We start from the raw sequence: 27,935 nt of genomic DNA, 5'->3' as shown, positions 1-27,935 counted from the left end.
ATTTCCAAGTCAGGATGGTGAGTGACTTGGAGAGAACTTCCAGGTGGTGGTGTTTCCACCTATCTGCCGCCCTTATCCTTCTAGATGGAAGTGGTCGTGGGTTTGGTAGGTGCTGTCTGAGGAGGCCAGGTGAGTTCCTGCAGTGCCTAGGACATTAGGACTAACCATCTTCAGCTGCTTCTATAATGACCTTCATTCCATCATAAGGTCAGAAATGGGGATGCACGCTGATGATTGCACAATGTTCACCATATTGATATGAGAACAGGGAAAGCACACATGATCAGGACTATTTGTGTGGAGCATAAGCAGCACAGACTAATTGGACCTTTCTCTTTGTGGTAATTTCTCTGTAATTCTATTCAATTTTTGGAGGTATCAAGCAATTTAAATATTTTAAATCTTTATGCTGGATGGAGACGATCAATGAGGTAAGACAGAGGAATCAAATTGTAACCTTTAATTCAATACTTTCCAATCTGTCTCTCCACCTTTTATTGCAAAGATTTTTCAAGAGTGAAATGACTTCATAACAAAATTCCACTCTAACCACAGTGAGAGATGACTGTTCAGAGAGGATGTGTGTGGGAAAGGGGGTGGGGGAGTGGGGGGAGTGGGGTGAGTGGGTGGAGGTGGAGGGCAGATGCAGATAACCTACACATCTTCCAATCTGAAAGTCTGTTTTGATAGAAAGGCTTTCTCAAGTCTGGCATGTAATTGATGGTATTTCTATAAACACATTTCTGTCTTTACCTCTGCTTCCTTTTATAGAACAGCCACTACAGTCACAGGAACAGCTCACAATTTCATTCTATCTTTATATCTTCGTTACTATATAATGCCCTGTTCTAGGTTGATGAAATGCAGAAATCTCCTTTAATTGCGTAGAATGGCAAGGATCAATCTCTAATCCAATAAAATCTATGCTACAGTAAAACTACTTTGTCCAAATTACTAAAACAAAAACAGAATTACCTGGAAAAACTCAGCAGGTCTGGCAGCATCGGCGGAGAAGAAAAGAGTTGACGTTTCGAGTCCTCACGACCCTTCGACAGAACTTGAGTTCGAGTCCAGGAAAGAGCTGAAATATAAGCTGGTTTAAGGTGTGTGTGTGGGGGGCGGAGAGATAGAGAGACAGAGAGGTGGAGGGGGTTGGTGTGGTTGTAGCGACAAACAAGCAGTGATAGAAGCAGATCATCAAAAGATGTCAACAACAATAGTACAATAGAACACATAGGTGTTAAAGTTAAAGTTGGTGATATTATCTAAACGAATGTGCTAATTAAGAATGGATGGTAGGGCACTCAAGGTATAGCTCTAGTGGGTTTTTTTTTTATTTTATATAATGGAAATAGGTGGGAAAAGGAAAATCTTTATAATTTATTGGAAAAAAAAAAGAAGGGGGAAACAGAAAGGGGGTGGGGATGGGGGAGGGGACTCACGACCTAAAGTTGTTGAATTCAATATTCAGTCCGGAAGGCTGTAAAGTCCCTAGTCGGAAGATGAGGTGTTGTTCCTCCAGTTTGCGTTGGGCTTCACTGGAACAATGCAGCAAGCCAAGGACAGACATGTGGGCAAGAGAGCAGGGTGGAGTGTTAAAATGGCAAGCGACAGGGAGGTTTGGGTCATTCTTGCGGACAGACCGCAGGTGTTCTGCAAAGCGGTCGCCCAGTTTACGTTTGGTCTCTCCAATGTAGAGGAGACCACATTGGGAGCAACGAATGCAGTAGACTAAGTTGGGGGAAATGCAAGTGAAATGCTGCTTCACTTGAAAGGAGTGTTTGGGTCCTTGGACGGTGAGGAGAGAGGAAGTGAAGGGGCAGGTGTTGCATCTTTTGCGTGGGCAAGGGGTTGTGCCATAGGAGGGGGTTGAGGAGTAGGGGGTGATGGAGGAGTGGACCAGGGTGTCCCAGAGGGAGCGATCCCTACGGAATGCCGATAAGGGGGGTGAAGGGAAGATGTGTTTGGTAGTGGCATCATGCTGGAGTTGGCGGAAATGGCGGAGGATGATCCTTTGAATGCGGAGGCTGGTGGGGTGATAAGTGAGGACAAGGGGGACCCTATCATGTTTCTGGGAGGGAGGAGAAGGAGTGAGGGCGGATGCGCGGGAGATGGGCCGGACACGGTTGAGGGCCCTGTCAACGACCGTGGGTGGAAAACCTCGGTTAAGGAAGAAGGAGGACATGTCAGAGGAACTGTTTTTGAATGTAGCATCATCGGAACAGATGCGACGGAGGCGAAGGAACTGAGAGAATGGGATGGAGTCCTTACAGGAAGTGGGGTGTGAGGAGCTGTAGTCGAGATAGCTGTGGGTGTCGGTGGGTTTGTAATGGATATTGGTGGACAGTCTATCACCAGAGATTGAGACAGAGAGGTCAAGGAAGGGAAGGGAAGTGTCAGAGATGGACCACGTGAAAATGATGGAGGGGTGGAGATTGGAAGCAAAATTAATAAATTTTTCCAAGTCCTGACGAGAGCATGAAGCAGCACCGAAATAATCATCGATGTACCGGAGAAAGAGTTGTGGAAGGGGGCCGGAGTAGGACTGCAACAAGGAATGTTCCACATACCCCATAAAGAGACAGGCATAGCTGGGGCCCATGCGGGTACCCATAGCCACACCTTTTATTTGGAGGAAGTGAGAGGAGTTGAAGGAGAAATTGTTCAGCGTGAGAACAAGTTCAGCCAGACGGAGGAGAGTAGTGGTGGATGGGGATTGTTCGGGCCTCTGTTCGAGGAAGAAGCTAAGGGCCCTCAGACCATCCTGGTGGGGGATGGAGGTGTAGAGGGATTGGACGTCCATGGTGAAGAGGAAGCGGTAGGGGCCAGGGAACTGGAAATTGTTGATGTGACGTAAGGTGTCAGAGGAATCACGGATGTAGGTGGGAAGGGACTGGACAAGGGGAGAGAGAAGGGAGTCAAGATAACGAGAAATGAGTTCTGTGGGGCAGGAGCAAGCTGAGACGATCGGTCTACCGGGGCAGTTCTGTTTGTGGATTTTGGGTAGGAGATAGAAGCGGGCCGTCCGAGGTTGCCCAAAAACAGTTCCTCTGACATGTCCTCCTTCTTCCTTAACCGAGGTTTTCCACCCACGGTCGTTGACAGGGCCCTCAACCGTGTCCGGCCCATCTCCCGCGCATCCGCCCTCACTCCTTCTCCTCCCTCCCAGAAACATGATAGGGTCCCCCTTGTCCTCACTTATCACCCCACCAGCCTCCGCATTCAAAGGATCATCCTCCGCCATTTCCGCCAACTCCAGCATGATGCCACTACCAAACACATCTTCCCTTCACCCCCCTTATCGGCATTCCGTAGGGATCGCTCCCTCTGGGACACCCTGGTCCACTCCTCCATCACCCCCTACTCCTCAACCCCCTCCTATGGCACAACCCCTTGCCCACGCAAAAGATGCAACACCTGCCCCTTCACTTCCTCTCTCCTCACCGTCCAAGGACCCAAACACTCCTTTCAAGTGAAGCAGCATTTCACTTGCATTTCCCCCAACTTAGTCTACTGCATTCGTTGCTCCCAATGTGGTCTCCTCTACATTGGAGAGACCAAACGTAAACTGGGCGACCGCTTTGCAGAACACCTGCGGTCTGTCCGCAAGAATGACCCAAACCTCCCTGTCGCTTGCCATTTTAACACTCCACCCTGCTCTCTTGCCCACATGTCTGTCCTTGGCTTGCTGCATTGTTCCAGTGAAGCCCAACGCAAACTGGAGGAACAACACCTCATCTTCCGACTAGGGACTTTACAGCCTTCCGGACTGAATATTGAATTCAACAACTTTAGGTCGTGAGTCCCCTCCCCCATCCCCACCCCCTTTCTGTTTCCCCCTTCTTTTTTTTTTCCAATAAATTATAAAGATTTTCCTTTTCCCACCTATTTCCATTATATAAAATAAAAAAAAAAACCACTAGAGCTATACCTTGAGTGCCCTACCATCCATTCTTAATTAGCACATTCGTTTAGATAATATCACCAACTTTAACTTTAACACCTATGTGTTCTATTGTACTATTGTTGTTGACATCTTTTGATGATCTGCTTCTATCACTGCTTGTTTGTCGCTACAACCACACCAACCCCCTCCACCTCTCTGTCTCTCTATCTCTCCGCCCCCCACACACACACCTTAAACCAGCTTATATTTCAGCTCTTTCCTGGACTCGAACTCAAGTTCTGTCGAAGGGTCGTGAGGACTCGAAACGTCAACTCTTTTCTTCTCCGCCGATGCTGCCAGACCTGCTGAGTTTTTCCAGGTAATTCTGTTTTTGTTTTGGATTTCCAGCATCCGCAGTTTTTTTGTTTTTGTCCAAATTACTGTTGGGTAGCCAATTAATGTGGCTGTATTCAAGTAGAACAAGTGGTGATGTTATTGTTATTCTTTAAACTTCTCATGTCTTAAGTCAAGATACTTCTATGTCAGTAGCTGCATAGTCTGACATAGTTACTATGGTAAATCTATCGAAAATAATATTGGGACTGTTCTGTTGCTTGTGGAGCCAAAGGCCTTCCAAGTAATTTTTGGGCTGTTTTAGCAGAAGAAAACTCTACCTAGCATTTTTGATGCATCATCTAACACGGTAACACATAGATGTGATTTTTGTTTTCTCTACAACCCTCCCTTAGATGAAACAAACGAGGTTTGCTTCAGGTAATAATAGAATCTGATGCCTATTTATGCCAACCTTGGTAGCCTCTCTACTGCAAATTGCTTCAGGCACATGAATGTTACAATAATAAATTGGAGATGGATGAATACATTATTTGGCTTTTCTTCACCACTATAAAATGTCACAATACAAGCAAAAGTAATTCTTTGTAAGATCACACTTTGGAAAATTTGGTATCAGTCTTCATTTTTGTGCCTTTATAGATAGGGATGTGCGAAGAAATGTAAGGTCAGTCTCAGTCGATAAATATTGGAACATTAAGTAAAACAAAAGATTTTATAAACACAACAGTGAAAAAAATGTCAAATTTGAGTAGGATTGACTAGAGATAGAAAAATAAATTTTCATATGGTGGATGAAGAAATGGTAAAAATACGAAATGGATACCTTATCACAGAAAAATGTGACCGTAGGAATGAAAGTATATAATAGAAAGAGGTGGATTGATCAGATTGAATTATTATAGACAAAGAAATAGTATTGAAGAAGAATTGGTGAAACACAGGAGCTGAAATAATGTGGGGCACAAGTCAGGTGGCTATTACCAGGATTGCTTCCCCTGGTTCCTTTCAGCACTGACCCCATCAGAGTTTGCAAGGTCAGTGGAAGGACACCTCTGTTGCTTGGGAGCTTTAGACACCCAAGTCACAACATGGATATCCTGAGCCTCGACCTGCCCAGCCTACTGGAAACTCAAGCACCTGCTAGGTATCTTGGAGTAATTGTCCAGTTACCTATCCTCTGGAGATCACATTAATTTAACTGTGCAAGGAGGCCCATACTAAAGAGTTTAATTTAAAAAGCACTGCTCTTCAAGAAATGCCTACCTCCTTGAAGAAGTTCTGTTCTTCTCTGTGACAAGATTTCCGTACCTCTCTTTTGCCTTGCTCACCTTCATTGCTTTCCATTTCCCCCCCACACACCTTAAACCAGCTTATATTTCAACTCTTTCTTGGACTCGAACTCAAGTTCTGTCGAAGGGTCATGAGGACTCGAAACGTCAACTCTTTTCTTCTCCGCCGATGCTGCCAGACCTGCTGAGTTTTTCCAGGTAATTCTGTTTTTGTTTTGGATTTCCAGCATCCGCAGTTTTTTTGTTTTTATCTCTAATTTAAAAAGTGTCTGACCTGGGCCTCCTGCCGTGTTCCAATGAGGCTCAAGAGAAGCTCGAGGAACACCCCCTCCTTTCTTGACTGGGCACTTTCCAACCTGCTGCACTCAACATCGAGTTCAACAACCTAAAATCATAACCTCTTCCACATTTTATTTTCTTATTTTCCTTTCTTTCTTGTTTTCTGCTTTTCTCTTATTTCCTTCTCTTTGCTTTTGAATGGCAGTTATTAAAGATCCTGCCATTCACACCTCCTCTGTCTTTATTTGTTCTTTTGGTCTTGCACCATCAAACCTTTCGTCACTTAAACTCTCCTGCCATCCACCCTATCTCAGATCATCCCTTTTGTTATTTTTCTCACCCTCCCCCCTTTCGCTTGCTCAAAGCCTATTACATTTCTAGCTTTCTCCAGTTCTAATGAAAGGTCACAGCCCTGAAATGTTAACTCTGTTTCTCTCTTCACAGATGCTGCCAGACCTGCTGAGTATTTCCAGCATTTTCTCTCTTTTATTTTATAAGAATGGCTCCAGGGATGAAGGGTTACAGAAATGTTGATAAACTGGAGAAGCTAGCATGTTCTCCTTTCGAGCAGAGAAAATTAAGAGATTTAATAAGGATGTTTAAGACAATGAGGGGGCTAGAGTAAAAAAAGAGAAACTGTTTCCTATGGCTGAAAGCTCGATAGCCAGAGAACACAATAAAGAGGACTGGCAAAAGAACCATAGGCGACTTGAGGAAAAGTTTTATTATGCAACATGTGGTTGGGATACGGAATATACTGCTTGTTAGGATGGTGGATACTGATTCAACAGTGACCTTCAAAAGAGAATTGGATAAATATTTGAAGGGGAACTAAAATGGGGGCAGAAGGGGAAAGAGCAAGGCAATGGGGTATATTGGATTACTCTTCAAAAAGCCGGTGCAGACTTGATGGGTTGAATGACTTCCTTCTGTGCTGTACTATTGTATGATTCTCTAATTTGCACTTGATCAATAATACCTGCTTCCACCATCGCCTCAGGGAACCTGTTCCTGTCACACACTAAAGTCATGTTTTCACACATTCCTTAACTGCCGGCCATGTCCTCTAGTTCTACTGTTCTGGATAAAGTAGAGCAGCTTGTCATGATCTACATTAGAATTCTATAAACAGCAATCATATCATCTTTCAACTTTTTCTTTTCCAGATAGAACATGCCTAATTCACATGTTGGATTCTCATAATTCAAATCCCTCCATCCCCTCAGTCATTCCAGCTGCTCCCTTCTGTATCTTTTCAATAACTGTAATTTTCTTTCTCTACTGTGACAAGCAGAGCTGTGCATTTATTCAAGTATAATTGCAGCAATGATTATTGGGAGTGGCAAGATTACCTCACTATTCCGGCTCAATATTGACCTTTTAATGCATTCAAACATCAAATTTGCTTCAACGTGATTTGCAATAGCTTCAATTTATCATCAATCAGGACTTTAGATTCCTTCTATTTTCCAGCACATTTTCTTTTCATTTAAAGTAATAGTCCATTCCTGGATGTTTTGTTCCCATCAGAAGCATTTTGCATTTTCCACATTAAATTTCATCTGCCCAATTCCCAATTATAAAATACCTCCACTGGTTCCCACTTGTTTTAGTTTTCACAACCAGCTTTTCCAGAGAGACTGTATCAAAGGCTATATCCAAATACAACACATCAACTGTGTTATCCCTGTAAAGCTCCTTTATCACACCCTCAAAGAAAACTAGTAAGTTAGATTGATGAGACCTCCCTTTCATGAACCCATATTGGTTATTTTTTATGAAATATTTGCTATTTTTCTTTTCTGTCCAGACGCTCCATGATCCTATTTTTAATAAAGGTGTCCATAACTTTACCATAAGAGATGTCCAATTCGCTGATCTGTTCCTTCCTGCGTCACTTACTATTTTACATTTTTAAAAAGGACCAGAGGAATAACATCTGCCTTTCTCTAGTCTTCAGGCACCTCTCCGGAATTTAGAGTTACCTGAAAGATTTGTACCAAGTTCCTGAAAATTGCTCCCTGATATTGATGCTGAAATTCATTGTCTAAAATGTATTTACATTACATTAGAACAGCTGTTCTATATCCAAGCGGATGATAATTTAAATTGTTTCATGGTTTACCCCTTCAACACCCCCCATTTCCCTCACCAGGTGAAGTGAGTTTGCTGTCACCTCCCTGATAAAGAACAGGTCAAAAACATACTTGTCACTTTCGCAGCCTGTGTAGCATCAATTGTTGTGCTGTCACCCAAAACCTATAATTAAGCACTGAACTCCATTCTTCATTTTACTTCTCCCCTTAATATAACTGGAAAAAACATTTTATTATTATTATCCTTCATTTCTCTTGCCATATTCAATTCAAAAGCTTCCTTTGCTCCTTTGATGCCCTTTTCACACTCCAGACATACCTTTTGATATTGAATTCATCTTAATTTTGTGCCATTTTCCTTCATGGCCTTAAATAATCCTTTTTCTTCTCTCTGAGCTTCTTGGTATTCCCATTCAACCAATGCCTTTAAATTTGGTACCTTTGGTTTGCATGGGTGCACATTGATCCATTGCATTCAGAATTACCTCCTTGAAGGAACTCCATAGTTCCTCAACTCCCTCATCAAGTGGAGGGATGGGGTCTATAGTATATCTGAGCAGATAGTTCTGAGATCCCGCACAGCTATGATGGACTGAATGGCCTCTCTTTATGTTGTAGAAGCCTATTATTCCATGGCTGCTGGAGTGCCCCAAACTCGTGCCCATACTGTAGCTGTATAACTTTTCCAGCACATACATATACAGCCTGCTTTAAAACACTGAAAGGCTGCAGAAGAAAGCAAACTTGCTGCAAAATCTATACATGACAGATATCTGCATATTAGTGCATATTATGTAGAAACATATATATTTAAGTTTGTACTCACTGTAATCACCTTCCATAAAAAGAAAATTAATAAACCAAGTCTGATATAAAATATTGAGACATATAAGATTTGAGGGGGTTCGACAGGGTAGGTGCTGAAAGGATGTTTCCCCTTGTGAGATGCTAGAAATGGGAGGCACACTTTCAAAATAAGGGGACTCCCAATTAAACCAGAGATGAAGAAGAATTTCTTCTCGCAGGTGATTGTTAAACTTTGGCATTCTCTACCCTAGAGAACAGTGGAGGCTGGGTCATTGAATATATTCAAGGCTGAGTTAGACAGATTTTTGATCTGCAGGGGAATTATGGGAGGCAGGCAGGAAAGTGGAGTTAAGGCCACAGTCTGATCAACCATGATCTTCTTGAATGATGGAACAGGCTCGAGGGGCTAAATGGCCTACTGTTGCCCCTATTTCTTATGCTCTTAGACTGGGCCAACAGTAAGTACATCAGCAAGATATGAAAAAAAAAATCTAGAAAAGGGAAGCAGGAATTTTTTAGCCAGCACTAATGCTCTTAAGTTCTTTTGCTTTGGTAGGAGAACATTTATATTTTTCGGATTCACTGCACTGAATGCCTGGGATGAGATTTTAAGTGCCAAAATCTACACCCAAAGTGTTTCTGACCAAGCCACATTTGCTAGTTTAAATAATTTCTAAGTTTGAAGACATGTATCTTCATATTTTGACAAGAAGCCTATGTGAGACTGAGACTAAGTAACCATGGTATCTTGCAAGATCTGTGCAATTTGTTATATTTTACAATTTAATGTAGAAGTTGCTTTGTTTTTTTTTTAAATGGGGATGGAATGTAATATATTGGAAGACCTGAGCAGTTTGTTATGTTGCCCTTTCTGCTGCCCTCCATGTTGGGGTAACCTCCCCGCAACTTCAGAGTTAGTTCAATAATGGCTGTGGATTGTGAATCCATATGGTGAATTTTTCTCAGTGCAGAAAGATGGCAACAAGGCTGGGATGTAAAGTTATTTTACATTTCATTCAAGAAATTAAGGGCTAAAGAACATTATGACATATTTTTGGAACTCCTAAAGTTGGCTTTGAGGAATAAAAGCAAAATACCTCGGAAGCTGGAAAATCTCCATGCCTTGCAGCACCTGTGGGCAGAGAAACAGAGTTAACATTTTGGGTCTGCATGACTCTTCTTCAGAGCTAAAGGGAGGTGAAAATGCGATGGATTTTATACTGCTTAAGAGGGGGTGGAGCAGGTGAAGCAAAATAGAAGGTCAGGGAAAGGTGGGAGCTAAAGAGGGATTTGACAAAGATGTCATGGACACAAGACAAAGGGAGTGTTAATGGTAGTGTTAAAGACTGAAGAAGGTGCTGAAGGTGGCATAATGATAGGATAGCAGAATGTGTTAATAGCAGAACAAGGGTCAGTGCTCTGTGAAAGCAAAACGTAAGAACAAATGACAGATGGCCCTGTGGGGGTGGGTGGGGGGGGGGGGCGGGGTTGGTGGTGGGTAGGGGTGCAGTGGGGTAGTTTGGGGAAAAATGGGATTAAAAAAGGGGTCAAGATGGGGGAGGGAGTTCCTGTTTCTGAAGTTGTTGAGCTCCATGTTAAGTCCAGAAGGCTGTAAAGTGCCTAATCAGAAGATGAGGTGCTGTTCCTGCAATTTGGGTAGGGCTTCACTGGAACATTGCAGCAGGCCAAAGACAGACATGTGGGCATGAGAGCAAGATGATGAGTTGAAATGGCAAGCAACAGGGAGGTCTGGGTCATACTTGCAGTCTGAGCAAGGGTGTTTTGCATAGTGGTCACTCAGTCTGCGTTTAGTCTCTCCAAAGTAGAGATCATATTGTGAGCAGTGAATACAGTAGACCAAATTGAAGAAGGTGCAAGTGAAGCGCTGCTTCACCTGAAAAGAGTGTTTGGGGCCCTGGATGGTGAAGAGGGAGGAGGTAGAGGGACAGGTGATTCACCTTCTGTGATTGCATGGGAAGGTGCCGTGGGAAGAGGATGGGGATTTGGAGGAGTGGATCCTCGTTACGGCGGGGATGGTCCCTACAGCATGTTGGCAGGGTTCGGGGGTGCAGTGAGGGAAAGAGTGTTTGGTGGTGGTATCATGCTGGAGTTGGCGGAAATGACAGAGGTTGATTCTTCGAATGCAGAGGCTGGTGGGGTGAAAAGTGAGGACAGAGAGACTATATCATGGTTCTGGGAGGGAGGTGAAGGGGTGTGGGCAGTGGTGCGGGAGATGGATCGGTCACAGTTGAGGGCCCTGTCAACCACCATGGGTGGGAAACCTCGGTTCAGGAAAAAGGGGAAGACATGTCAGAAGTGCCATTTTGGAAGGTAGGATCATCGGAACAGATGCAATGGAAGCAGAAGAACTGAGACAATGGGGTGAATGGGCTTCCTTGCAGGAAGCAGGATGTGAGGAGCTGTAATCGAGGTAGCTGTGGGAGTCTTCTTCAGAACTGAAAAAGAGTCATATGGACTTGAAACGTTAAATCTGTCTTTCTCTCCACAGATACTGTCAGATCTGCTGAGTTTTTCCAGCAATTTTTGTTTTTGTTTCAGATTTCCAGTATCCGCAGTATTTTGCTTCTAGCTGTGGGAGTCGGAGGACTTGCAATGAATATTAGTGGACAGCCTACCCCCAGAAATGGAGACATAGAGGTCAAGGAAGGGAAGGGATGTGTCGGAAATGGACCATGTGAAGGTGAGAGAGGGGTGGAAGTTAGGAGCAAAATCAATACATTTTTCCAGGTCCAGGTGAGAGCATGAAGTGGCACTGATACATCAATGTACTGGAAAAAGAGTTGTGGGCCTGACATGACATGGCTAAGTGTGAGATTGCACTGAGAGTTGCATTCCGTGAAAGGAAGCAGTTGGCAAGTGAGATTACGTTCTCAAATTAAAGAAACCCTCTCATAAACATGGTGCGAACTTAGAAATCGACCTTAAAGACAAATTTGTAGGATGCCTAAAGAGCAATAAAATCCAGGCCAAGCTTTTGAATAAAGGCAATAAGCTGACGTTGAAGAAGGCCTGTGATGAGGCCATAACCATGGAAATGGCAGTAAGAGATTGTTGCAACTTGCAAGAGAGTTCTTTTCCTGAGCCTTTAGGGGAGGTCCATTGGAATCCAGCGAGATCCACAGCAGCCAAGTTTACAGTCTTAGAGTCAGAAATTTAGATGCTACCATTGCCATGGAAGCCAACTACTATTTAAATTCCCCCATTCCCCATCAAAGTGCCCATGGTAAAGTCCATCAATCTAGATGGCATGCAGAAGTAGAAGAAACAATAATGCTCCAGGTCGCAGTAAAGGTTCGGAACACAGCCATGCATCAGGTTAAGGCCATAGTAGATCTAAAGCTAATTCAGGAGTCTGGAAATCCTCAAATATGTATATGATAGATGTGAAAACAGAAGTCCATGTTATTGTGCAGAAAGATCAAGAGTTGTACTCAGCCAGAGAGCAAGAAAAACAACACATAGAAGGTGAGAATAAGAGGGCTGAAGATATAATTCAAGTACCCATAGTAAAAATGAAAGTCGGAGATTCGCAGCTTACTTTCATCGTTGATCCAACTGCATCCTTCAGTGTCTGTTATCTCGGAAGGAGAATACAAGAAATCCCCAAGTCACATTCCCTTATGCAAAGCTACTTTGAAACTGATTAGTTTCCAATAATAGTATTCCAGTGCTACTCCAAGTTAGGATTAGGGTGGAATATGATAATACATCCTATTACTTACCATTGGTTGTAGCAGGAAGGGAACAAAGTCTCCCTTATGGGAAGGAATTGTCTTAGAGTGATATGATTAAACTGAGCCAAGTTATTTACAGTAGGAATCAGTAAGGGTATGTCCGACATAGAAAAAGTGTTGAGAGCACAAAGCCTTCTTTGAGGAGGTGGACCAAATGATAAAATTAGCTAACAGTACAGTAATAAATATTGCAAGCCAGCAGATCACGCAAATGCGGCGTTCTTTCAAGATCGCTACTGATTCACTTCTAGCCACTGAGTTACCTGTGAATTACTTTACATACGCAAATGGTGTGCCAGTGTCTGCCAGAGAGATTAGTGAATAAACTCAAGATGTGGTACTCAGTAAAGTGCTCAATTACGTCAAGAATGGCAGGCCTAAAGAATGTGATGATGAGAAATTACAGGAGTATTTCTCACGGAGAAAGAAACTGAGTATAGATCAAGTCTGTCTCCTATCGGGTTTAAGAGTCATTATTCCACCAAGATTTGGAGAGAGATTGTTAGAGAAACTTCATCTTACCTGGGAGTTGGAGAGGCACACCGGTCAGCTTCTTGGATTGGCAGGCGCTAAGTTTGAAGGAAGAGTGTAAAAACAACAAGCAATGACATCACAGCAAAGCCATAAGTTTATTGGTCAGTGAGTATTTACTGCAAGGGTCTGAGTGTAAATAGCTAGATTAATTGGCTGCTTTTAGGAAAGGTGTGTAAATTGCTGATTATAGAAAAACCTAAGTTTGACATAACCCTTAAATTCACACCTTATTGGCGCAGAGAAAGAGCTGATTGGTGATTAATCCTACTTTCTACTTTCTAGTCTTCAGTTTATAGTAAATAGTGTCAGGAAGATATAATAATGTTATTGGAATTTATTGTAAAATAATGATATCTGTGTCTATATGTATCTGTGTGTGTGTGAGACTTAATTGGATTAAAGGCAGCTGGTCTGAAGGCTTTGGTGTAAATATGGTAAATATGGGGGAAGTTTAGAATGTAAGGTGTAAAAGGACATTTGCATTTTTAAATAAACCAGATTAGATTGTTTTCAAAGGAGAGGTGAAATGTGTCACCGAGCTAGGCGAAGTTTAGAAAGAAATGTGTTTATCTTTCCCAAAGCTTACTGGTAAAACTTAGTACTATGAGATTGTTATTTTCAGAAAGGTAAAGTCCAAAGACACAGTGAAACAATAGGAATTTGCATTCAAGGGGGAAATATGTATAAAGGAGTGAAGGCTGTATGTAAGGGTAGGCATTCTAAGATTTAACACGTGTGAAAAGCCTTCAGCATCTAAGCCTCAAGCTGCTGCCTGCAAAGAACTGAAGTTAAGGAAACTCACTTTGAATTGGATTATTCAGGGTAAAATGTTTCTTTGCCTGGGTCTTTTAAAATCTGTGTCTTACTGTTGCCTTAACAAAAGGGTAACTGGGAGTCATATTAAGTAGGGGATTTAGAAGTTATAGTAGTAATTTGTAGACATATGTATGTGCTTGTATATTCCTGTTAATAAATGTTTAATCTAGTTTTGTAAAAATTTATAAGACTTGGTGGTTTATTACTACTGAATTCAAGGCCTGCATCTCAAAGTTCATACAACTTGCAAAACAAGTTGTGGCAGTTGTTTCAAGTTTCTCTTTGGGATTTTAACAACTCAGCATTTACCATCGGCTGTGCCATAATAATAGTCGGGGGAAGGCAGTGGCAGTGGCATAGTGGTATTGTCACTGGACTAGTAATCCAGAGACCCAGGGTAATGCTCTGGTGACCTGGGTTTAAATCCCACCATGGCAGATAGTGGAATTTGAATTCAATAAAAAATCTGGAATTAAAAGTCTGATAATGACCATGAAAACATTGTCAATTGGTTCATCTGGTTCACTAATGTCTTTTAGGGAAGGAAATCTGCTGTCCTAACCTAGTCTGGCCATATGACTCTAGACCCACAGCAATGTGGTTGATTCTTAAATGCCCTCTGAACAAGGCCAATTAGGGATGGGCAAAAAACGCTGGCCTAGCCAGCAACGCCCATGTCCCACGAACTAATAAAAAAGAAAGCTTAAGGGCAGCCTGGCGTATGGACTGTGAATCCTGCGATATGTGGGGAGTCGTGGATGCTTCACATAGCCAAGATGAACACATGCAGGAAGTGCCACCAGCTGCAGAAACTTGAGCTCCGGGTTTCGAAACTCAAGTAATGGCTGGAGTCACTGTGGTGCATCTGTGAAGCTGACAACTACGTGGATAGTATGTTTAAGGAGGTGGTCACACTGCAGATTAGGAACACGCAGACCAGAGAGGGAATGGGTGACTGCCAGACAGCCTAGGAATACCAGGCAGTTAGTGCGGGAGCCCCTGAGGCTACCTCATTTGCTGACTGGCTTTCCATTTTGGATAATGGTGAGGGCGATGGTTCCTCAGAGGAATGTAGCAAGAGTCATGTTCATGACACCATGGGCGGCTCAGCTGAACAGGTGGGAAGGAAAAAGAGTGGAAGAGTAACAGTGATAGGAGATTTGATAGTTCAGGGAACAGGCAGGCATTTCTGTGGCCATGGATGAGACTCCAGGATGGTATGTTGCCTCCCTGAAGTCAGGTCAAGGATGTCTGAATGACTGCAGGACACTCTTTTGCGGGAGTGTAAACAGCCAGAGTGGATTACATTAGTACCAACAACGTGGGAAGAAAGGGGGATGAGGTCCTGAAAGCAGATTTTAGGGAGCTAGGGAAGAGATTAAAAAGCAGAGCCTCCAAGGCCGCAATCTCAGGATTACTCCCAGTCCCATGTGCTAGGAGGACTGAGCAAATGAACACATGGCTGGAGAAATGGTGCAGGAGGGAGAGCTTTAGATTTCTGGGGCATTCAGGTGGGTTCTGGGGCATGTGGGACCTGTACAAGAAGGATGAGTTGCACCTTAGCAGGACTGACACCAATATCCTCAGGGAGATTTGCTAATGCTGTTCGGGAGGGTTTAAACGAGCTTGGCAGGGGGATGAGAACCAAAGCTGGTAATGGTAGGAAGAAAAGTAGTAAGCGAAATTGGAAGGCAGCAGAAACAAAGGCCAGCATCAAACCGGGTCAAAGTATGGAACAATGTTAAAAAAGCAGAATTAAAGGCACTTCTCTGAATGCACACAGCATTCACAACAAGGTAGGTGAATTTATGGCACAAAGAGAAGTAAACGGGAATGATCTAATTGCCATTACAGAGAGTTGACTGCAGGGTGACCAAGGCTGGGAACTGAATATTCAAAGATATTTGACATATAGGAAGGTCAGGCAAAAAGGAAAAGGAGGTGGGGTTGTGCTGATAATAAGGCGTGAGATCAGTACATTAGTGAGAGAGGATCGTAGCTTGGAAGAGCAAGATGTGGAATCTGTTTGGGTGGAGCAAAGAAACAGCAAGAAGCAGCAAACATTATTAGAAGTTGTTTATAGACCACCAAACAGTAGTGGTAATGTAAGGCCAGGTATAAATCACAATACTAGAGTTGCATGTAACGAGGGTAATACAGGAATCAGGAGAACTTCAATCTACATATAAACTGGATAAATCTATTGGGGACTAAGGCTGTGGAGGATGAATTCCTGGAATGTGCACAAGATGATTTTCTAGAATAGTATATTGAGGATCCAAACAGGGAACAGGATGTTTTAGATCTAACATTATGTAATGAGAAAGGACTAATTGTTAATCTTGTTGTAAAAGAACCTTTAGGGAAGAGTGACCATAATATGAAGACTGTTCATTAAGTTTGAAACCAGTGTAGTCCAATCTGAAACCAGGATCTTAAATCTAAACAAAAGAAAGGATGAAGGTATGAGGGGCAAGTTGGTTGTAGTGCATTGGGAAACTTTATTAATAAGTATGATGGTAGAAAAACAAGGGATAGTATTTAAGGAATTAATACATAGTTTACAATAGATATACATTTCTCTAAAGCACAAAAAACCCAGCAGGAAAAGTGAGTTAACTGAGGCTAACAAAGGAAGTTAAAGATTGTATTACATCAAAGCAAGAGCTTATAAAGTTGCCAAAATGTAGGATTGGGAGCATTTTGAAATTCAGCAAAGCAGGACCTAGAAAATGATAATGTAAACTATCAAGAAATATACAAATGGACTGTAAAAGCTTCTATAGCTTCTATATATTAAAAAGGAAGTGATTAGCAGAAACAAATGTCGGTCCATTACACGCAGATACGGGAGAATTTATAATAAGGAATAGGGAAATTGCAGAGAAGCTAAATAATTACTTTGTGCCTGTCTTCATGGAGGATGATACAAATGTACATATGCACATACGAACAAGGAGCAGGATTTGGCCATTCAGCCCTCGAGCCTGCTCCGCCATTCAATAAGATCATGGCTGATCTGATAGTAACCTAAAAAAAAGCCAGGTGAGTTGATTGAAAATATGTAGGAAGGAAGAAGAAATAAGTTGTTCTTTTCATTACTTCTTGTCAAATTTTTGTTAAGCACATACTAGTGTTAAGGAAAAGCAGTTTTTTAAACATGTAAAGTACTCTGGCAGTACTGGCCATATATTATTTGGCTGTGATTACAGTAAGAACATGTCTGCAACCCAACCTGTTAAATTTTCTGGTATTGTTGATGTTGGTTTAGTCATATTGTATTCTGTGAACTTATGTACATGTACCATTTTACATATTAATGTATAAGTTGTGCTGTGGATATCTGATTCCATAATTCATGTGTTTTAAAGCTGTAACTTTTAGTTTTAGGAATATAACTTTTAGGTTGGGTGTTAAAGTGTTAAATGTAAGTTAAATGGCAACACTTCCTTGAGGAGCTGGGGCAATTACAGTTCAGAGTGTTTATTTCATTATTAGAATTAGAAGTGAGAAACCTTGAACAATGGATGACCCATTTCGAAGTTTGGGATAGAACCTGAAGGTCTTCACTTACTTAAATAAAAGTTTTAAATTATTTGCATAGTTTCTAGGTGAAAAGAGTTACAAGCGATTTTGTAAACAAAGGAATTCCTTGGTGGAACCTGGGAGTCTGGAGAGACGGCAATTATATCCATTCGATATATAAATTAATCATGTGGGTCACAAAATCAAAGGGTTGGCTTGGAAGGTAAAAGATAGTTAATTTACATTCCTGTTTGGAAATGTGCTACATTGCCATGGAGATGTGCTGTGGGTGGGGGAGGGGGGGGGGGTAGTTAGGGAGGTTCCTTTGTTTAATTTATGTGCGTGTGCTTGCTCACAGAAGCATATGTAGTCAGCAGTTCAGTCGGAGCAGACAGATAGTTGCAGTTCACTGAGCTGAGGGAGCAAAAGAGATAAATGTTAGCCAGATCTGCAGCTCAAGCAGGGAAAATACTGATGTTGTCATTCACTGCACAGAATGCAGCTCAAGCTCAGTTTGGAGACAAAGTTTGTGCGGGAAAAGAAGCTGGAAAATTTGCCTAGCTTAGAGCTGGAGGAGGAAATCAGCAGTAATCCTCACAGTGAAATCAAGCAGTCCAGCTTGAAATTAGATGGAGAGAAATGGAATCTATTAGGATCTGTGAAACAGCTGTGGACTAGGATAATAGAGCTATGTGAAACCAGGGATGTTTCTAATTTTCTGCTCAAGCTACTGGGCAGGAATTGTGTGTAAGGCTCAGGCTTGAGCTGAAAAGTCCTAGACCTTACAAGGCAGCCGTGGAAAAATTTGGAGTTGGTCCCAAGAAAGTGGATAACCTTCAAGAACCTGCTAAGTAGCTAAAGACTTTCTGGGGCCAAGTCATAATGAGACTCTTGGGTGGAATGAGAAGGTTAAAAAGGGGAACTGGGTTTATGCTCTCAGTCTTGACGAACTATAGTGGAATTTGGTAGTGCTTGCTTAGATAATTTTTAAATACGTGGTAAAGTTTAGTTTTGTTTAAAAATCAATGTGGTGTGGTTCTTTGATTTAATTACTGGGTGGTCAAATTTCTCTTTAAACTTTAATAGTCTCTACAGGGAACTTAACAGTTCTTTTAAAGTAGCGAGGGAGGGTAGTATTGCAAGATCTGAGCACTTTGTCATATTGCCCTCTCTGCCAGGGAGGTATAAACAAAGTTAGTTTAATAATGGCTGTCAGCTGTAAGTCCACATGGTGAGTTTTTCTCTGTAATACACAACAGTAACCAAATCTATTTAATGCCCAGTGGATGTGATACAATTGCTAGAAGTTGGTGTTTGTTGTGCCTCTGGAAATATGGCACCTGCCAAATCAGAAGCCATTGCTTTCCAAGTAGCCAGGGTGCAGTAAAAGTCCTTGAATGTGCAAAACATGATCCTAAAGCCTGTTTTAGGACTATGCTCAAAATTCTTTGTTTTTCCAGACCTACAGAGGCCTAACCAGACATTCTACTGAGACCTCTGGATGCTGCCTACATAATGCTAAGTAACTTATTCACATTTTGTATCTGTGGAGCCAGAAGGAGCAGGGGATTGTGGGCCACTGCTGATGTGGGCTTGACCCCTCTGTTTCACCTCTCCTTTCTTGGACCTACCTACCTGCTAGTTTGTGTCGGTGGGCTGGCAATATTTCCTAAGGCCTGGTGAGCTGCATCTGGATGCCTGAATGAGGTCGGCAGACATCTTCAAGCATTCATTCCATTCACAATGCCCATATTGTGCCAGTTTCTGCCACCCCACAATTTACTCTACCAATATGTACCAAAGCAGTACATTCAACTCAATATCATCTGTGCAGCTTGGTTGGAGGAGTTTCAAGAAAGACAACAATAGCAGTTCATGTGCCGACGCCACATGGACTGCAGCGGTTCAAGAAGGCAGCTCACCACCACCTTCTCAAGGGCAACTAGGGCTGGACAATAAATGCTGGCCCAGCCAGTGTAGCTCACATCCCGTGAGTGAATTTTTTAAAAAAAGCTTCCATTCTAAAAAATTGGAAGAAACATCCCAAGGCACTTCACCACTTCACAGAGGCATAACAGACTTTGAGCGATGGGCAAGGGGGACTTATGCAGCATAGCTTTGGATAAATTGGAGTTCATTGAGGGTATAGGATGGGACACTTGTAACAAACAGCATTGAAGTAGTCAAGGTTAGAGATGAGGAAGATTTAATTTTGACAACAAATGTCTGAACTACCGTGCTGGAACACAGCAAATGAGATTATTAGAATAAAGTCATAAGAAATAGGAGCAGAAACCAAACATTCAGCCTGGTCTGCCATTCAGTAAGATCATAGCTGATCTACCTGATCATGGCTTTAACTCCATTTTCCTGCCCACACAAGAGCTCATGGTGTTGGGCGTGATTTATAAGTATGAATAGAGGATTGGCTAACTAACCGGAAATGGAGAAGCAGGATAAATGGATCACTTTCAGGTTGACAAACTGTAACTAGTGGAGTGCCACAAGGATCAGTGCTGGGGCCTCAACGATTTGAGAACTATATCATTGACTTGGATGAAGGGACCAACTGCATTGTAGCCAACTTTGCTGCTGCTGCTAAGATAAGTAAGAAATCAAGTTGTGAAGAGGATATAAAGTGCCTGCAAAGGATATAGATAGGTGATTGAGCAGGCAAAAATTGAGCAGATGAAGTATAATGTGGGAAAGAATGAGGTTATCCACTTTGGCAGGAAGAATAAAAAAGCAGAATATTATTTAAATAGAGAGAGACTGCAGAATGCTGTGGTACAAAGGGTGTCCTTGTACATGAATCACAAATAAATAGTAATTGTCACTATAAAGCTTTATTTTTAAACTTCTATTTTCACAGGCACTAAATTAGAAACCAAATAATATAGATTTGGTAGTAGAATGTTTTATATTGTTTTTGTAACTGAAGTTTTAAGACAACGTTTCCTTCAAAGTCTTAACAACCTTTTTATTATCTTGTCAGTACTACTTTATCATTTGTTCGTTGTCAGCATAACTTTAGCGGGGCCGTTGGCATTGCCTTGTTCCTTTGGCTTTCCGCAAGCCTCCCTCAGTCCACATCTGTGGTAAATCAAATAGCAGAGACATGGCAAAGGGAAAAGGTATTATTATGGGGAACGAAAAACAGACTGTGACAGGAAGGGATAGAGAGTACAAATCTAACAGTAAATCAACAGATGAAACTAGAGCTTATAAAAAGAATAAAAGGATAAAAATAAAATCTGTGTCTGAATGCATGTAGCATTTGAAACAAAACAGGCAAACTGAGAGCGCACATAGAAATAAATAATTATGATTTGATAGCCATTACGGAGACATGGCTGCAGGAGGACAGGGAGTGGGGCCTGAATATTAAAGGGTGCAGGACACCACATGGATTTTTTCTTTGCTTTTTCTCATGTTTCCTCCTCACATTTGTTCCCAAGTCAACATCTTCTTTTTACCCCATTAGGTGGAATCTTACTGCTTCTGATGATTTTCTGGATCCAGGAGCTAAAGCGGGCCCCGAGCACACTGGTGATGCCTGGTCGGCCGCCTGCGCAATCTTACTGGAGGCAGCCAATTAAGAGACTGTCTTTAGAAGCACCATCCAATTAAGGATGGTGGGCAGAACCGGCTGGCCAAATGTGAGGAGTTGCAGCCTTACCGGACGAAATGGGTGTAGCTGTGACAGGCAGGTGAACACGAGGGCACCTCAAAATGGAGACATCCGTGAATTTATGTGAAATTTTAAAACAAATGTGTGGCCACAGGATGGCTTGTGGCCGCACCAATCATCCTGTGGCAAAAACAGCTCAGGGGAGGTGGGCTGGTGGTGGTTGGTACTAGAGAGGGAAATAAATAAAGGAAACCTTGCTACCCCCCACCCCCAACCTAATCTGCCACTGGGAGCTGCCTTCAGAGAGGTTTACTCATAGCATTGGGTCAGTCTGCTGCCATTAATACCCTGGCATCATCCCAATCTGGCCCTAAGTGGCTCATGTCGCCACTTGCCACTAAACGGCTACTCACTGCTGTCAAGTTGATAGTCGCTGCTGTTACTCATCCACCGGGGGGAAGATTATCCGGAGTGCTGATGCAATGGGTGTCCAAACTAATAAGCTATTCTGGATATTTCCCCCACCCCCAATTCCGCCTGCCCCAAAGCTTCCTCTGCACAGCTTGTAAGATCCAGGTCATTGTCTCAGTCTTTGATTTCCTCTCCTTCCACAGTTTTTCTTCATTCTCAGCAGTGTGAATGATTATACAAGATGTATAGCAGCACCTCACCAAGGCTCCTTCAACAATACCTTCCAATCCCACGACCTCTACCACCTAGATGAACAAGGGCAGCAGACTGATGGAAACACCACCACCTGCAACTTCCCCTCCAAGCCACACGCCATCCTGACTTGGAAATATATCACTGTCCTTTCAGTGTCACTGGGTCAAAATCCTGGAACTCCCTTTCTAATAGCACTTACAATAGACTGTAGTGGTTCAAGTAGGTGGCTCACCACCACCTTCTCAAGGGCAAATAGGAATGAGCAACAAATTCTGGCCTTGCCAGTAATGCCCACATCCCACAAATGAATAAAATAAATTGAAATTTGCTTTCTGATCAGTGACAAACAGTGACATCTTCTTTCACTTTCATGCTGGCTGGTTGATATTTACACCAGGCAGGTCAATGTTTATGCTCAAAGTGCCAAAGGGAGAAGACTTGAGACATTATAATTTATTATTGGGAGTTACTGAAAACTACAAGTACAAATAGATTGTAAACTGGTCAATGTAAATGCCATATTCAAAAATGGCAACAAATCAGATTCCAGATACCACAGATCCATTAGTTTCACTTCAATTCCATATAAAATAATTTTGGTAGACTTAATGCTTGACATGTCCAACCAATGTTAAGCAGCAACCAGCAAAAGCAAGCACATGAAGTCTTGATCAGATAGTATAGCGCCTCTGATCAGATCTTTGTTCGAGTATTGTGTTCCGTTCATTGAGCCAAAAAAGGAAACATGCTAGCTTTGAGGAAGTACAGAGAAAGGTCTACAAAGATGATCCCTAGTTAAAAGTCAGAGTTGTGAGGAAACATTGGACAAACTTGGGGTTTGAAGTCTTGAGAGAAAGAGAAGTGACCTTATGGAAGTATACATAATTATAAATGGTGTGGAAAATCTGGAAGGTTCATTTGGGATTAAATTGATACTGTAAGACAGATTTATTTTAGTTAAAGCCTAATTTAAGGGTGATATCAAGAAGTTTCTCTTCATATAAAGAGTGATCAATAAATGAAATGGACAGTCAGTTAGAATAGCAGAAGTGGAAGTATTGGAATAATTTTCTGCTGCAATGGGAGACTTTGTGGTCATTTAGGGTGGATGAGGTAAGATGGACTGTTTGATATTCTTTATTTGTAATTATTTGCACACCTAATAAGGAGGGTTTTAAAGGTGATGAGGGAATTAGGGTGAAGAGGTTTAGGGAAGAAGTTCCAGATTGCAGGACATCGACACTTTATAATGCTAGCACCAAGTACGAAGTATGGGATTTAGGAGAATGGTTAGGAGCCTATAGTTAGAAGACTGTAGACAATGACTTGGGTATGGCCGGAGGAGGATGCCGAGACAGAATGGGGAAAGTTCTTGTATGGATTTGCAAATGAAGGTGGAGATTTCGGAAGTGGTACGCCGAGAGACAAGAGGTCACTGAAGCTTTAGACAAATTGGACTTTGGCAAACAAGGTTGAGCTAAAAAGGTCAGCAAGAAAGAATAGAAGAATTCAAGTCTCGAGGTAACAGAAGTGTGGATAAAGGTTTTAATAGCATGGTGTTTGAGGTAGGACGGAGGTTAGGAGAATATTGCAGAGGTAAGAGTCCTTATTCTTAACAACAGACGGATTTGAAACTTAATTTACTGTAGTTATACAGTATTTGAAATAGTCAGAAAGAAGAATGGATTTGGGGACTAGGAAATGGAGGTTTTGGTGAAACATCAATAAAATGACTTTGGTTTTTCCAAAGTTGGAATTGTTATGCTACTCTGGTGGTGAAGACGGGGGAGAGTAAAAGAAACAGGTGCTGAGTTGGGAGGAGTGAAACAAAGCATGAGGGAGAGGGCAGGAAGTAACCTGGAGATGGACCACAGAGAAGCAAGAAGAACGGAGTGGTTGACTCCACTGAAGACATTTGAGAGATCAAGCAGGACAAAGAGGTCAGGGTCACAGAGGTCATCCTGAGCCTACATTGGGAGATCAAAGGCAGACTGCTGACTGCTTTGCTCAGTCCACAAACATGACCTGATCTTTCAGTCGCTTGACGTTTCAACGCATAATCTTGCTTTTATGCTCACATTTCTATCCTCAGCCTGCTGCAATGTTGCAGTGAACATAAGAACCAGGAGCAGGAGTAGGCAATTCAGCTCCTCGAGCCTGCCCTGCTATTCATTACAATCATGGCTGATCTCATTTTGGCCTCAACTCAAATTCACCCCACCTCCCCCGCTCCCCCCATAACCTTTCAACCCATCACTAATTAAAAATCTGTCTATCTCCTCCTTAAATTTATTCAGTGTCCCGGCATCCACTGCACTCTGAGGTAGTGAATTCCACAGATTCACGATCCTTTGAGAAAAGTAATTCCTCCTCATCTCTGATTTAAATCTACCGCCCCTTAGCCTAAGACTATGGCCTCTCGTTCTAGAATGCCCCAAAAGGGGAAACATCCGCCCCATGTCTACTTTAGCATCTTATATACCTCAATTAGATCTTCTGTCATCCTTCTAAACTCTAGTGAGTATAGGCCTAAACTACTCAATCTCTCCTCATAAGACAAGTCCTGCATCTCTGGAATCAATCTAGTGAACCTCCTCTGAACTATCTCCAATGCAACTACATCCTTCCTCAAGTAAGGGGACCAAAACTGTGCACAGTACTCCAGGTGTGGTCTCACCAATGCCTTGTACAGCACTTCCCTATTTTTATACTCTATTCCAATAGCAATAAATGCCAAAATTCCATTTGCCTTCCTTATTACCTGCTGTGCCTGCATACTAGCTTTCAGCGATTCACGCACGAGGCCCAATGAAAGCTGAAGGATGAACACCACATCTTCCGAGTAGGCACTTTACAGCCTTCTGTACTCAACATTGAGTTCAACAACTTCAGACCATGAATTTTGTCCTCCATTTTGAATTGTTTTCCCCAAGTGCCAGTTTGTATCTTGTTTTCATGTTTTTGCTTTCAGAGCAAACTGACCTTTATTCTGCTATTAACACTTACTCAGGACCAATGCTTTGGTTCTTTACTATTACCATCACCACTCCCTTTGCACAGCTGAACTGGCCTTAAATACAGATAATAAAAATCAATCATAAACATTTCTTTGAAATATACATTCCACAGCTAATTCAAGGGAATTGCAAAGTGTAGTTCAATGGACATATTTCTGGCAGCAGTCTTTGAATCAGCTATTTGAGCAGATTCTGCCATAGCCATGACCACGGTACAACATTTCAATAGTTCTCAGTTCCAAAGAAGTCATTTCGGACTTGAAACGTTAACTCTGTTTCTCTCTCCACGGATGCTTCCAGGTCGGCTGATTATTTTGAGCACTTTCTGTTTTTAATCCAGATCTCCAGCATCTGCAATATTTTGCTTTTGTTATTACAGCATTTCAATAATTTGTTTCTAATAGTTACTGAGATTGCAGATTTTGTGGGACCTCAACATGATCAAGGTTTTTGACCAGCTCTGGATCTTAAGTCACAAGCATTCCCAATGGATTATCTTCTGCTCTCTGTATGCTGGTTTGGTGGACCTGTTGTTTCCTGTAGCTCAGAATTAAAAAGTCACTCTGTTGATTATTGCACTCTGTTTCACTTCTGTTAGTCTGGATAACTGTATTACTGCCTCTGATAGCTGGCATTATTTGTCGGAAGTGCTCCATAGTTGTGTAATCAGTTACCTGTACAACTGTTGGTTTGTCATTGAGACCACTTCTAGGTTCCTGACTTGCTATATTGTTTTGTTCATTCTCCGGCAGCCCATATTCTGTGAGTGCACTGGTGACCTCTTCAATAGTGTGAAGGCTTTCAAGTTCCTCTTCTGTTTCTGTTAGATGTGAGTTTGATTTGAGATTTAACAATTCATTCTCCAGATGTGGCTATTGATTCAAAAGAAAAAAAAATATGTATTAATGGTACCAATAAAAAAATCCAAGCAATGTTTCCATTTATAGTAGGAGAAGTAGACAAGGTGGCACTAATGTTGGAGCTGAGAAGATGGAAGAGTGAGAGTCGCCTAGACAGAGAGGGGGATGTGGTCTCAGAGTTAATGAAGAACAGAGAGAGGATAAACACAGGTGAAGAAATGAGATCCGTGCCTATTATAAGTTTTATATATAACTTAATTATGAGTTATTTTAGGCTGACCGTTTCAAGTTACTTTGCAAAATCACAAAATCATAAACTCAAGGTTACATTCCATGTAAAGTTTGTTCTGGTATATACAGGTTTAATGTGGGATAGAGTACAATACCGTCCACAGAGTAATGTAAGAAGGCACATGACCGAGAATATGAGTTGTTAAAAAGATTTGCTGTTAATATACTAAAGACGACGAAGCCTACTTCCTGGTGTCCGAAACAGGACTCTTCATTGTCAATGTATCAGTAGTTACATTGTCAGGGTTCAATAACAACCATCTTGTTAACTGGCAATTACACTGTATATCAATTACATTGTGAAGACAATTGCATTGTTAAAACAGATGATGAGCATTGGTGAAAAGTATAAATGGGCACAGCTGTAACAGCTGAAAGGACTGGGAGAGTCTGTTACACTGCAGAGCTGTCCTGAGAATAAACCAGCTTGAAGTAAGAGACTACCTTTGGACTCATTCTTCCATGACAAGCACTTATTGTAGTGACATGGTAGCAGAGGATGCACTTTAATGGTTGATTGTTGTATATGAAGCTTTTTGTCTCAATCCTGTGAGGGAAAAGATGCATACTGCCGCTGACAATTTAAGTTACAGAATGGTGTGAAATCCCAAGCTTTTGACTATCCACCAATTTTTTTCTGAGTCTGGACCATGTCAGCAATGGAAAGCTGAAGTTGAGATGTGGACCTGAGTTATTTTGTTGCTCTGAAAGGAGCAAGATATGGCTTTGGCTTTATCATTATCAGCAAAAAGTAAGATTTGGAGTAAAGTATTTTGAGAATGAAATATGGATGATTTGGATCACGAAGAGGGATTGGATCCTCTGTTACAGTTTTTGGATATGTTTTACAAAAAGGATGATTTATTGGAAGCAAATGAAGCATAGTCAACCCTTGATAGATTTTTCTGAAGATAGATGATCAGTTGATGGAGGATTATAGTATGGACTTTGAGACATGGTATAAAAGATTGAAGTGATTTGAACTTGAAATCTCGGAGTCTGTATTGGCATTTAAGTTATTTGATTGTACATGCATCTCTCCTAGACCAAACGGCTGCAGGTCTTAAGAAAAATTTCTGGGAAAACAGTCATTCCCAGCCATTTTCTTAGCAAATACGGACAACTCTGCCAATGAAACAAAGGATGGAAGATTCAATCGTGGCTGAATTTCGAGATCGACCAAATATTAGACAAAGATTCCAGAACAAAGACTGGGTTACTGACAGGCAGTCTAAAAACGGTTGTAACTTTAGCCAATTTGAAAGTCGAGACAAAAAGCCGGTCTGAGATGCAGACACTAGGTGTTTGAAATTGAAAAATACACGGGGAATAGTTAATCAGTGTGATTCTTTGTATCAGTGATGAAGTGCCCACAGTGAAAGAATCATGTTTTTGAGGTAACCCAAGAGACAAACTCTTCTGAGGCTGAAAATGGTGATGGTGACTGCCATGATGGAATTGTGTTTCAAACAGAGTTTGAATCCAGTGCCGGGTATCTTGATGGTTGATTTCATTCAGTTGTGCAGTTCTGGACATTGGTTGTACTTCCACGGTGTGTGGGATGGATTAGTTTAACTGCTACCTGAAGCCCCTTGATGAGGCAGACTGGAGGAAGGTCAAGGAGTATGAAAGCTCTATGTGCCTCAGGTTTGGAGATGATAACATGCTAATGTCTTCCAAAAGAGTGTTCCTCCCTTGCAGGATAGCAGGGATTGGTCTGTTCATCAGTACTGATGTGGTCTCTAGTGAGATACTCTATTGTTAAGCCAATCTGCAATGGAAAGAGGCTCAGATGACGCTACACATGAAGAATGATGGAGCAGTTGCTTTCGGGGGAAAAATGTAGACCTACATTTTACTCAGTCAGGCCATTACTGCCTGCCACTAAGGAAGCCAGATATTTCTCAAAAATTTCATGAAGTTTTGTTAACTTCTGGGAATAAGAATTTGGTGGACAAAAAGAAGATTATTTGCAAGTTGTATAGACAGTTTGCACATGCGGCACCATAAAAACTGAAAGCTCTATTGCGAGATGCTGGAGTGGTTGATAAAGCATACAATGGCCTTATTGAGCAAATCACAGCTCAGTGTGAAATTTGTTTTAAATATATCGCAAGACACCACCA

Source organism: Carcharodon carcharias, chromosome 4 (genome assembly GCF_017639515.1).
Source record: "Carcharodon carcharias isolate sCarCar2 chromosome 4, sCarCar2.pri, whole genome shotgun sequence".
In the NCBI taxonomy this organism is placed as follows: Eukaryota; Metazoa; Chordata; class Chondrichthyes; order Lamniformes; family Lamnidae; genus Carcharodon; species Carcharodon carcharias.
Note: the sequence above shows the minus strand (reverse complement) of the source record.